At 41.3% G+C, this 13743-nt stretch overlaps 1 protein-coding gene across 4 annotated transcripts in view; it reads left to right on the top strand.

Annotated features, from left to right (window-relative positions):
• RAB4A (RAB4A, member RAS oncogene family) overlaps positions 1 to 13743 on the top strand; it is a 103915-nt gene that overhangs the window by 46022 nt on the left and 44150 nt on the right. The window lies entirely within an intron of this gene.

Raw genomic sequence — 13743 nt, 5'->3', positions numbered from 1 at the left:
AGCACAGATCCCTGTGGTACCCTACAACTAACTATATCATATTTTGAGAATATACCATTGACGAAAACTTTTCCTGTCTTTTAACCGCTTCCCGACCGCCCACTGTAGATAAACGTTGGCGCTTGCTGGGCTTTGTGCAGCGCCAACGTTTATCTACTGTCTGCGGTTTTGTGCCCCGCCGGGATTCCGGTGCACAATGCATGCTGGGACCACAGACGTCATCGAAACCTGATTGGTTCAGGTCCTGATGACGTCAGCGTCACAGCAGCCAATGGGAGCGATCGCTGGGAAAGCTGCTTGTTTCCCGGCGATCTCACTCATTGTAACGCGGCTTCTCCTCTGATCTCACACTGACAGATGATCAGAGGTGAAGCAGCTGATCGCTGCCTGGCACAGCTGTGCCAGGCAGCGATCTTGTCACATAGTAACGCTGCTTCACCTCTGATCATCTGTCAGTGTGAGATCAGAGGAGAAGTGGCGTTACTATGAGTCAGATCGCAGGGCAGCGATCTTGTCACAAAAAGAAAAAAAAGTAAAGAAAAAAAAAGCAGGTACACAGGTTAGGGCTAGGGCTGGGATTAAGGTTATGGGTGTGTTGGTGTTAGGTTTGTGGTTAGGGTTGTGGTTAGGGCTGAGATTAGGGTTAGGGGTGTGTTGGGGTTAGGGTTGGAATTAGAATTGGGGGTTTCCTCTGTTTAGGTACATCAGGGGCTCTGTAAATGCAATATGACGCCCGCAGACCATTCCATCAAAGTCTGCATTTCAGAACGTCACTACTTCCCTTCCGAGCCCCACCGTGTGCCCAAACAGTAGTTTTCTCCCACATATGGGGTACCAGCGTACTCAGGACAAATTGGACAACAACTCTTAGGGTCCAATTTCTCCTGTTACCCTTGTGAAAATAAAAATTGGGGGCTAAAAGATCATTTTTGTGGAAAAAAAATGATTTTTTTATTTTCACGCCTCTACATTATAAACTTTACTGAAACACTTGGGGGTTCAAAGTGCTCACCACACATCTAGATAAGTTCCTTGGGGGGTCTAGTTTCCAAAATGGGGTCACTTGTGGGGGGGTTTCCACTGTTTAGGTACATCAGGGGCTCTGCAAACGCGACATGACACCCGCAGACCATTCCATCAAAGTCTGCATTTCAGAACGTCACTACTTCCCTTCCGAGCCCCACCATGTGCCCAAACAGTAGTTTTCTCCCACATATAGGGTACCAACGTACTCAGAACAAATTGGACAACAACTTTTGGGGTCCAATTTCTCCTGTTACCCTTGTGAAAATAAGAAATTGGGGGCTAAAAGATCATTTTATGGAAAAAAAATGATTTTTTATTTTCATGGCTCTACGTTATAAACTTCTGTGAAGCACTTGGGGGTTCAAAGTGTTCACGACACATCTAGATAAGTTCTTTAAGGGGTCTAGTTTCCAAAATGGGGTCACTTGTGGGGGGTTTCCACTGTTTAGGTACATCAGGGGCTCTCCAAATGCGACATGGCATCCGATCTCAATTCCAGCCAATTCTGCATTGAAAAAGTCAAACGGCACTCCTTCCGTTCTGAGCTCTGCTGTGTGCTCAAACAGTGGTTTAGCCCCACATACGGGGTATTGGCGTATTCGGGAGAAATTGCACAAAAAATTTTGTGGTTCATTTTCTCTTTTTACACTTGTGAAAATAAAAAAAAATGGTTTTGAAGTAAAATGTTTGTGAAAAAAAGTTAAATGTTTATTATTTCCTTCCATATTCCATTAATTCATGTGAAGCACCTGAAGGGTTAGTAAACTTCTTGAATGTGGTTTTGAGTACATTGAGAGGGGCAGTTTTTAGAATGGTGTCACTTTTTGGGTATTTTCTGTCATATTGACCCCCCCAAACTCACTTCAAATGTGAGGTGGTCCCTAAAAAAAAGGTGTTGCAAATTTTGTTGTAAAAATGAGAAATCGCTGGTCAACTTTTAACCCTTATAACTTCCTAAAAAAAAAAAAATTATGTTTCCAAAATTGTGGAGATGTAAAGTAGACATGTGGGAAATGTTATTTATTAACTATTTTGTGCGATATCACTCTCTGATTTAAGGGCATAAAAATTAAAAGTTTGAACATTGCAAAATTTTCTAAATTTTTGCCAAATTTTGATTTTTTTTTTAACAAATAAGCGCAGATCATATCTAAAAATTTTTACCACCATCATGAAGTACAATATGTCATGAGAAAACAATGTCAGAATCAGTAGGATCCGTTGAAGCGTTCTAGAGTTATGACCTCATAAAGTGACACTGGTCAGAATTGAAAAAATTGGCCCGGTCACGAAGGCAAAAACAGGCTCGGGTGCGAAGGGGTTAAGCTAATTCCTTACCTATATACAGACTAGTAGAATACCCGCAGCTTCGCTCGTGGGAAATGTTAAATTGTTGGTTATGGTAGCTAAATTAAAATTTTCAGTGTCACCCTGAAATTCACATTTTCAAAATGCTACAGTACATTTTTTTCCACTTTAAATTTTTATTATTTTGGCATTTTACTAATTTGTCTGAACATTGATGTAAACAACTTTTTTTTTTTAATATCAACATTTTTATTGATTTTACATATTCAATACATATTATGTAGTATAAACTATTACAACTATTTTTTTAACTATTTTTTGTCAAAAATGAAAATATATGCACCTTACACAAACATATTAAACATTTACACCCAATTAACAACATAGTGCAACCCTTCCCCCCTCCCTCCAGTGTAATCTATAAGTAGTTCACGGACAAAAGCCTAAAATTGGTTTACAGTTAAACAACTATCTATTGTAGTGTTTTTTGGTAAACAATGTTTCTGGTTTTACCTTCAGGTATATATATGAAAAGATTTTTGAGGTTACCCACTCTAGAGCAACTGTCCATGTCAAAAACACGAGCTCTCCAAATTAAAGGGAATCTGTCACCTCATTTTTGGCCTATAAGCTGCGGCCACTGCCATCAGGGGATTATCTACAGCATTTTGTAATGCTGTAGATAAGCCCCCGATGTAACCTGAAAGAGAAGAAAAACAAGTTAGATTATACTTACCAGGGGGCGGAGGCGGGTGTGGTGGGTGTCGCGGTCCGGTCCGGCACCTCCCATCTTCTAGAGATGACATCCTCCTCCTTCTGCCGCGGCTCCTGCGCAGGAGTACTTTATCTGCCGTATTGAGGGCAGAGTAAAGTACTGCAGTACGCAGACGCCAGGTAAGGTCAGAAAGGTCCGGCGCCTGCACTCTGCAGTACTTTACTCTGCCCTCAACAGGGCAGATACAGTACGCCTGCACAGGAGCCGCTGCAGAAGTAAGAAGGAGGACGTCATCACACGAAGATGGGAGGCACCGGACTGCGGCACCCATCGGACCGGATCACCGAGTGAGTATACTCTAACTTGTTTTTCTTATCTTTCAGGTTACATCAGGGGCTTATCTACAGCATTACAGAATGCTGTAGATAAGCCCCTGATGGCTGTGGCCGCATCTTATAGGCCAAAAAGGGGTGACAGATTCCCTTTATCCCAGTGGTGGGTAATCTTTTTTCTGCCAAGGGCCATTTGAATATTTATACCATCCTTCGGGGGCCATACAAACTCCGCCCACAAAGTACATCCTGACTCTGGCATTGGTGTCAGGACGTAATCTTTCATTGCATACCCTTCAGTGCTCAGTAGTGAACACTGCATCTGTATGCTCATAGAGCAAGAAGAAATTAATGAGCTGGTGGCAATCAAAATACAACTCCCTGCTAAAGCACTGCAGTCCCTGAGAATCTCCCCGGGGGCCGGATAAAAGGTCATTAAGGGCCGTAAATGGCCCTAGGGCCTGAGGTTCCCCACCCCTGCTTTAACCCCTTCACTCCCGGAGCTTTTTTCGTTTGTTTTTCGCTCCCCTTTTTTCCAGAGCCATAACTTTATTTTTCAGTCAATATGGCCATGTGAGGTCTTATTTTTTGCAGGGCGAGTTGTACTTTTAAACGACACCATTGGTTTTACCATGTTGTGTACTGGAAAACGGGAAAAAAAAACTCCAAGTGCGGTGAAATTGCAAAAAAAAGTGCAATCCCACACTTGTTTTTTGCTTGGCTTTTTTGCTAGGTATACTAGTTGCTAAATCTAACCTGCCATTATGATTCTCCAGGTCATTACGAGTTCATAGACACCAAACATGTCTATCTTCTCTTTAAGTGGTGAAAAAAATTCCGAAGTTTGCTAAAAAAAAAATAAAAAATTGCGCAATTTTCTGAGACCTGTAGCGTCTCCATTTTTCGTGATCTGAGGTCGGGTGAGGGCTTATTTTTTGCGTGCCGAGCTGACGTTTTCAATGATACCACTTTTGTGCAAATACATTCTTTTGATCACACGTTATTGCATTTTAATGCAATGTCGCGGCAACCAAAAAACGTAATTCTGGCGTTTTGAATTTTTTTCTCGCTACACCGTGTAGCGATCGGGTTAATGCTTTTATTTTATTGATAGATCGGGCGATTCTGAACGCGGCGATACCTAATATGTGTATGTGGGATTTTTTTTTGTTTTATTTTGATTGGGGCGAAAGGGGGGTGATTTTAACCTTTAGGTTTTTTTATTTTTAAACATTTTTTTTTTTTTACTTTTGGCATGCTTCAATAGCATCCATAGGAGGCTAGAAGCATGCACGACCCGATTGGCTCTGCTACATATGGGCGATGAGCAGATCGCCCATATGTAGCAGATTTACTGCTGTGCTTTGAGCGCCATCCACCGGGCGGCACTCAAAGCCATCTGCCTGGAACAACCATAGAGGTTTCTATGAGACCTGTGGTTGTCCAGGCAACGTTACGCTGACCCCCGATCATGTGACCGGGGTCGGCGATGAGCTCATTTCCGGCCTTGCGGCCGGAAATGCTATTTAAATGCCCGCTGTCAGCTTTGATAGCGGGATTTAACTAGTTAATAGGCGCGGGTGGACGGCTATTCTGCTCGCGCCAATTGCGGGCACATGACAGCTGACATGTCGTGGCTTTAAGGTGGGCTTACCGCCGGAGCCCACCTTAAAGCGGGGATCCTTACCGAGGACGTACTATTCCGTCATCGGTAAGAAAGGTGTTAATGCCGGCTACTTTAAGTGATTGACGTGTGTGTGGTTCTTGCATGCGCGCGTGTGTGTGGTGTGCGTGTGGTGTTGTGGTATTTGTGGGGTGGTGTTTGCGTTGTGTGTCATACAATAAGCAATGAGCATACAATAATTGTTTCAATAAGTAATTAAAGCTACTCGGGTGGTGTTAATGTGTTTTCAGTAGCCGACATCAGGGTTATTTTTCCAGACCAGGATGTGAACGGCTATGAAACATCAGGAGGTGAATTGCTTATTCTGCAGTTTTCATGAATGCCTTTTGAAGTGGTTGCGGTCTCTTGTCTCTGCTATTTACCAGAACACACATCTTCTACTTCAATCAATAATGTTTACTACTGCACAATATTGAACTTTGCTAATGGAGTGCAAGACTTTATCAATAAATTGGTGCATTTTTACTAGTTCGTCGTTTGGCAGGCACAAAGAAGCAATAGGTAAAGCAGGTGAACGAATGGGGATGAAAATTAAACATTTTGAATTTTGCAACTCCTTGTACATAGTTTTTCAGACATAATGGGAAATGAAGTTTCCGGTTCTGCGTATATCCTCTTTACAGTATAGAGGAAAAGGACTAGAAATGTGTCAGTGTTCCAAAACACTCTTGTGTCCGCATTTTAATAAATATATATATATTTGTGTGCGCACATTTTATAATATGTACAGTGAGTACGGAAAGTATTCAGACCCCTTTAAATTTTTCACTCTTTGTTTCATTGCAGCCATTCGGTAAATTGAAAAAAAGTTCATTTTTTTCTCATTAATGTACACTCTATATCCCTGAAAAAAAAGCAGAAATGTAGAAATTTCTGCAAATTTATTAAAGAAAAACTGAAATATCACATGGCCATAAGTATTCACGAAACCCGATCCGACCAAAGTCGCTAAACTCTAGCAATGACCCAAAACATACTGCGAAAGCAACCTTGGAGTTTTTTAAGGCGAATAAGTGGAATATTCTGCAACAGTTGCGTCTATCACCAGGTCTCAACCCCATTGAGCATGCATTTCATATGTTTAAGACAAAACTTAAAGGAGTTGTCCAGTCTGTGTGACTGCAGAGCTACGAATCTCCCCTGCGCAAAGGCTGTACGCTGCGGGGATTTGACAGTTTCTGAGCAGGGACTGGCGGGTACTTAGGAGTTGTACATACTCCTGACCAGGGCCCAGTGGACTTGGCCTTGCCCCATACCTTTGTATTTAGCGAGGTCTTGCCCCGTCTAGTGACTCGGTCGTCCAGTGCCCATGGCCATCCAGTGGGCGCAGCCTCGCTCAATACAAGTGTATAGTATAGTAGGGCTCTGGCAGGAAGTATTTATAATGCACACGTACCTGCCAGTCCTGGGTAAACCAACAACCACTTTTTAAGACATAAATAGCCATAAACAAGCAACAAATGAAGTAGAGACCTGGCAAAGAATTACATAAGAGTAAACCAAACGTTTGCTGACGCCCATGGATTTGAGACTTCAGGCAGTCATTTTCTGCAAAAAACTGTTGGAAGTTCTTTTTACTTTGAGGTGTTACATACGAGGTAATGCAAAATGGAATGAAAAAACAGAATTGTAATTTTACCTCTAAAATGTTGCTTTAGCCCCAATTTTTTCACACTTACAAGGACTAGCATGAGAAAATGGACCCTAGAAATGGTTACTCAGTTTCTTCTGAGCGTGCGGATTTCCCACATGTGGTCAGAAACATCTAGTTGGACAAATGGCGGGGTCCGGAAGGGAAGGCTCAACATTTGAATTTTGGAACACAAATTTGGTTGAAATAGATTGCGGGTGCCATGTCATATTTACAGGGCACCTAAGGTACCTAAATAGCAGAAACCGGCAACAAGTGACACCATTTTGGAAACCACACCCCTTAAGGATTTTAGCCAGTGATATAGTGAGCATTTTGAACCCACGTGTTAACAGAAGAAAGAAAGGGAGAAGATATGTGCACACCCAATATAAAGACTGATAAACTTTTATTGAATATAATAAACAGCAAAAACAGATGGAAAATTATTAAAAACATTTAAAAATGTATATACATGAAAGGTTGGAGATGCTTGAATAGGGTAATCCAAGCAATGCTGCTTCAACAGGCAAACTCTCAATAAATATGAGGACCTAGTTCAAAGTGTGTAAATACCACATGATTGCGAGAAATGAGAAATATACATGATTTAAATGATCAATTAATATAATATAAAAAAATTGGTGTGTGAGAACACAAGATATATACAATAACCACAAAAAGGATAACATATGCAGTACATCAGTAATATATACAAATGAAATTATTTACAAGGGCAGGTTAGAGGAGCCTGTGCTGACCAATCCCAACACGTGTCGCTGCTTGCATATTTTCTGGGCCCTCAAGGTACCTAAACATCAGAATCCCCCCACAACTGACCCCATTTTGGAAACTACGCCCCTCAAGGATTTTATCCAGGGATATAATAAGCATTTTGAACTCACAGGTACTACGCAGAAATTGATAACATTAGGTCGTCCTATTGAAAATTTTTATTTTTTTCACGAAAGTGTTACTTTATCTCCAAATTTCTCACTTTTGCAAAAGGAAACTCCTAAAAACGTACCCCACAATTAGTTACCCACTTTCTTGTGAGCGCAAAGGTATCCTACATGTAGCCAAAAAGTACTGACATATGGCAGGACTCGTAAAGGTAGAAGCAACATTTGGTAATTAGAATGTAAATTTGGCTGAAATAGATTGCAGACACCATCCCTCATTTGCAGAGCCCCAGAAGTACCAAAACAGCAGAAAACCCCACACGTGACCCCATTTGGGAAACTAGATCCATGAAGGAATGCATCTAGGGCTGTGTTGAGCATGTTGATCCCATAGGTGCTTCACAGAACTTTTTTAAAATGTAGATGTGAAAGCGAAAATGTAAGTTTTTTTTTCTGTTTTTTTTTTTTTTCCCCCCGCTAAAATGTTGTTTTAGCCCCAACTTTGTAATTCTCACAATGGATAATAGTAGGCAACGGACCCCATAATTTGTTCTGCAATTCACGTGATCGTGATGCTACCCCTTATGTGGTCAAAAACTCCTGTTTGGGAACATGGCAGGGCTCGGAAAGACAAGAGTGCGATTTGATCTTTAGAGCGTAAATTTGTCTGGAATAGATTGTGAATGCCATGTCATGTTTGCTGACTCCCTAACATGCCAAAACAGCACAAACTACCCACAAATGACCCCATTTTGAAACTAGGTCCCTCAAGGAATTCATCTAGTGGTGTACTGAGCATTGTTAACCTAGAAATGATTCACAAACTTTCTAACATTTTGATGTGAAAACAAAAAAATTACATTTTTTTCCACTAAAATACAGTTTTAGCACCAAATTTATCATTTCCACAAAGGGATAAAAGGCGAAAAATAGACCTCATAATTTGTGATGCAATTTTTACTTTATGTGGTTGAGCACTACTGTTTGAGCACACTGTATGCATTGGATGGGAAGGAGCTCTACTTTGCTTTTAGAATGCAGTTCACGTTTTAATAGATTGTGGGTGCCAAAACAGCAGAACACCCCACCCTCCCCCAAGTGAACCCATATTAGTGACTTCACTACGTAAGGAAGTGGAGGTAAAGATGGAGGTATCACTCGTGTCTGTGAAATAAAATGCTTTTATTTAGACAGGTTTAAAAGTCAGCACGTTTCGAGGTCACGCAGGACCTCTTCATCAGGACAAAACCTGGACGGAGTGATACCTCTGTCTTCATCTAAATATCCATGGTAGTTTCCTTCACCGATATCTGTGCAGCAACTGTTATTTGCTGTTATATGTTGTCATTCAGCAATCTAACAAGGTGAGTGTATTTCCCCTTTAACTGACACCCTATTGTCACCGCACCGGATAAGACCTTATTGTGCTTTTTTCTTTCCCAGTTTCTCCTTTCCACTATGTAAGGAAGTCATTTAGCGGTATAGTGAGTATTTTAAACTTACAGATGCCTCACAGAATTTTATAACATTGCGAGATGGAAATATAACCTTTTACCGTAGTAGTAAAAATGTAATTTTTTTTATTTGCCGCAAATTTGCCTGTTACATGAGGGTTATTAGGTTAAAATGCACCTCATGATTTATTGCGCAATTACTCCTAAATGCAATAATGCCCCATATGTCATTGGAAACTGTTAGGTCACACGCCGTGGCTGAGAAGGAAGGAGCAATGTTTGGCTTTTGGAGCACAGATTTTGCTAGAGTAGTTTGTGGGTGACCTTTGCGGTTCAGCACAAAGTTCTCAAAAGTGACCCAATTGTAGAAATTGCACCACTCAATGAATTTATCTAAGGCTGCAGTGACTATTTTATAGCATCCATGCCATGCCTTTGTTCTGGTGAATTGTAAACATTCCAGTTCAGTGGCCATACATTGTGCCCCCCATACAGTGTAGTGCTCCCCTTATATTGTGCTCAGTTTGTGCTTCTGAAGTCAAGCATCTGTAAATTAATTGGCTCTGCCCACTACAATAATGCCAAACGTGGCCACTTACTGCGGTTTAGGCACAGTGGGGCTCAGGGGAGGGTTATGGATTCTGGAGCACAGATACTGTATTTTTTCTATTTGAAGAGGCGGGAGCCGTGTCACTATTCCAGTGTCTTTGTTGTAACAGTAACATGGGAACCCCTATATTTCCAGTGACAGATGACTAACCTGAGAGGGGTCTAGTTTTGTGCTGGATAAGTTGGGGTTGTTGATCACATTTTGGGGTACATAACATTTTTTGATCACTTTCTGTATAAGGCTGGGATCACGTTCTTGTGTGTGAGCACTTAAGTTTGAGTTTTGTTGTAAATCTCACAAAAATGCAGTTTAGATGGAACCCCCCTCTAAAATGAGGCAGATAGAGACACTTTGTACACCTTTTGGTGTCTGTTCCGGTGGTACCCATCTTATTCGGTGTGCACAGTACTGTGGTCATCCACACTTGTGTGCCAAAAAAACACCTAAAATAACTTGACAACACCGCAACAGAGACCTGACAGGAGTCAAGTCTCTCAATCTGCCTAATAAATGAGGGGGGGGTTGTCTGAATTGTGCTTTTTGGGATTTACATGGAAACCCACTCATAAGTGCTCAGAGGAGGACGCAGGATAAATGTGTCCTGAGCCTTGTTCCGTTTCTTAGGAGGTAGAATGAGCAAATAGACAGCAGTACAAGAATAGTTCTTATTTTTATTTTGCACAGTTTACTGGTATAGGGGATAAAACTGCTTTATTCTTTGGGGCAGTGCGATTACAGCAATGCCAGATTTATATTGTTTTTTTTATGTTTTGCTTCTATTACACACAATGTTTTTGTTTTTTTTTAATCGCTTTTTATTCAAATTTTTCAGACACCGCTTTATACTTTTCTACGTACTTTAACTTTTTTGTTTACTTTTTCACTTAGTCCCACTGTGGACATTAATATTTTTTACTTTGAACATTGATCTCATGCATTGCAAGACTTGTGTACTGCAGTGCATGAGACCTTTCAGTGTCTCACTGACAGAGCGTATAAGACCCACAATACCCTGGGTCATCAGATTACCTCATGGTTCCATGGTAACAATCGGCACCCGTGATAATGATCACGGGTGATCTATCCTGCCAAAGGGGCTTTTTTAACCCCTTTTAGCCACTTGGATAACGCAGTTGCGATTAACAGCGGTATTTAATGGGTTAATCAGCCCCCTCATCGGTTCCAAAACCAGTTGAGGCCCATACCTCAGGTTGTCAGCTGTCGTGTACAGCTGTCACTCATGGTAATTGCGGCCACAGGGCGGTGCTATTCACTTATTTCAGATTACCGTTTCTGGAAGAAATCTTATTAACGACCACCATTTTAATGCGTATTGGTAGTCTTTAAGGGGGTTGAATGAAAAATGAAAAATTTCTCCTAAAATTTGGAGGATTTGTAGAAAAATGGTTGCAATTCTTAAATATTTCACAGGATTTTTTTTTAAATTCGTTTATTAACCAAGAAAAAAAATAAAACAGCTTGTACACATATGCATACACCAAAATAATACAAGTGCATTTTGTCAAAATAATTAGAGGAAAATAGCAATTCGCACATTAAATTGTTTATACAATTTTAGTTTCACAGGTCTATGAGAACATTGACTAGTACATTACACAATATTAATAATTGTGATGCCATAAATATATCTCAATATATTTCAACTATACCAGTCACGGTGGTACCGAGCCTCCACTCCCCGATATAGTGAGATAAGAGAAATTCCATTTGTCCCAGATTTTGTCAAATTTTCCCTAGACAGCCCCTGTTTTGATAATGTGTTCGCTCATATGGAATGACCGAGTTTACCAGGTCAATCCAGGCTCTGAGAGAGGGGTGTGACCCTCCCATCCAATGTAACGCTAACACCTTCCTAGCCAAAAAAAAACTGTCTCACATAGAAAAATCCTAATATAGCGTCCCCATGTCTCCTCGTCTAGCACCCCGAATAAACAAACTAATGGACTGAAAAGGAATTTGCAATAAGGATGTTAACAACGATGTTACTTCAGACCAGTGTGAAAGGACAATGGGGCATCCCCACACCATTTGTACAAAGTTTGCTTTCATTATATGACATCTCAAACATTCCGAGGATTGGAAACGACCCATTTTGAAAAGTTGTGATGGAGTTCAATATGACTGGTGTAGATGGAGATACTTTAGTTGGAGATTCAAGAATCTCCTCCCAATCCTCAGCCTGAGCATCAGGAATGAGATCTTCCCACTTCCCCTTAATCGTCTTTATAGCAGAGTCAGTTCCCGCAGACAACATGTACGTATAAATAGTAGAGATTAGGCCCTGAGGGCCTTGGGATTTAAGGATTCCTATTAAAGGGAGAGATGAGATAGTTTGGGTCGTACATGAATAACGGAAATGCGAATGGACAGCTGATCTGAGTTGAAGATAACGAAAGAATTGGGATCTAGGGATATTATATTTAAATTGGATTTGTTCAAAAGACATTAGGCTTTTACCTTCGTATAAAGGTACTGTCACACTTAGCGATGTACCAGCGATCCCGACCAGCGATATGACGCGGTCAGATCACTGGTACATCACTAAGTGGTCGCTAGTGAGCTGCCACACAGGCAGATCTCACCAGCGACATCGCAGGGGTCGGAGGTCGCTACTTACCTGTCACACTAGGCGATCCTGACATCCTCCCGCCCGCGTCCAGGCGTCGCGCGTCTCCACAGGAAGCCCAGCAGGAAGCGGACGACGAGAAACGGTCCAGGACGTTCTCGCGCGATCAGCGATAATCAGCGGGGGAGCTGGTCGGAGGCAAGTATCAGACATAGCGATGTCGCTAGCAATATCGCTATAACGTCACAAAACCTGTGACGTTATAGCGATATTGCTAGCGATATTGCTTAGTGTGACAGGCCCTTAAGTCTTTAATCAAGGAAAAATTATATAAGATCCAAAAGCCAGCGGACAGGTGGTTCAACAGCACCGGGAAATAGTTATTGCTCCATAGTGGCATTTCAACTATAGTACTCTCAAAGTGGATCACTATTTTGACCTGTCTCCAGACCGACCTCGCCAAACTAAGTAGAAGCAACAATTGAGGGGCATTGTTTATCTGTTTCTAGAAAACCTAACGGACAGCCAGGCTCTGCAGCATGAATAAGATGATTTTCCGAGTTAGAAAAGTAATTATCAGGCATCCATTTACTTAAAGCTTTAATTTGTTCTGCCAGCTAATATAAAAAAATTCGGCAATGCGGCTCCCCCCATCCGCCTAGACCTCTGTAAAGTGGATAGTTTAAGCTTAAGTCTAGATTTCCCCCATATAAAAGACGTGGTCAGATTGGTGAAGATAGATTTAGGAACCAGCACCGCACTATCCTGGAGGGAGTAACTAAGTTTGGGAAGTAGAATCATTTTAATTAGATTAATACTGTCGGCAACAGATAGCGGAAGTTAACTCCAAGAGGCAAATTTGAGTTTAACTAGTTCCAGTAATGGGAGGATATTATGTTATAAGTCAAGTTCACTTCTTTTAGATATGTTAATTCCTAAATATTTAAAATGAGCTACCATAGGCAATAAGGACAAAGAATTAAGATGGGTCGCAGGACCATGAGAGAGGGGCAAGAGGGCGGATTTATTCCAGTTGATAGGCCGGAGTATTTACTAAATTTATCTATGGTAGTAATCACATGTGGAAACTTCTCGTCTGTTTTATCCATAAACACCACAATGTCGTCAGCGTATAAACCAATAGTGTCTAGACGATCTGCGTTATTTACACCACTAATACTCGGAGAGGACCTCATACGTATTGCTAATGCTTCTATAGCAAGGACAAAGCTGGCCGGCGAGAGGGGGCACCCCTGGCGCGTTCCCCTAGATAGAGAAAAGGATTCCGATACGGAGATATTTATGATTATACGAGCTTTAGGTTTTGCGTATATTGCACCAATCCATTTTTGGAATTTAGTACCAAAGCCATATCTTTGTAAACATGCAAACAAGCATGCCATCATACATCCACTACTTAAAAAAACCATCCCTCGACCAAAACTGTGTCGCTAACTATAGACCTGTCTCTAATCTTCCCTTCATCTCTAAACTC

This window comes from Dendrobates tinctorius, unplaced genomic scaffold, assembly GCF_039654945.1.
Source record: "Dendrobates tinctorius isolate UK_male_01 unplaced genomic scaffold, ASM3965494v1 ptg000293l, whole genome shotgun sequence".
NCBI lineage: Eukaryota > Metazoa > Chordata > Amphibia > Anura > Dendrobatidae > Dendrobates > Dendrobates tinctorius.
Note: the sequence above shows the minus strand (reverse complement) of the source record. Positions and strands in the feature narration are given on the sequence as shown.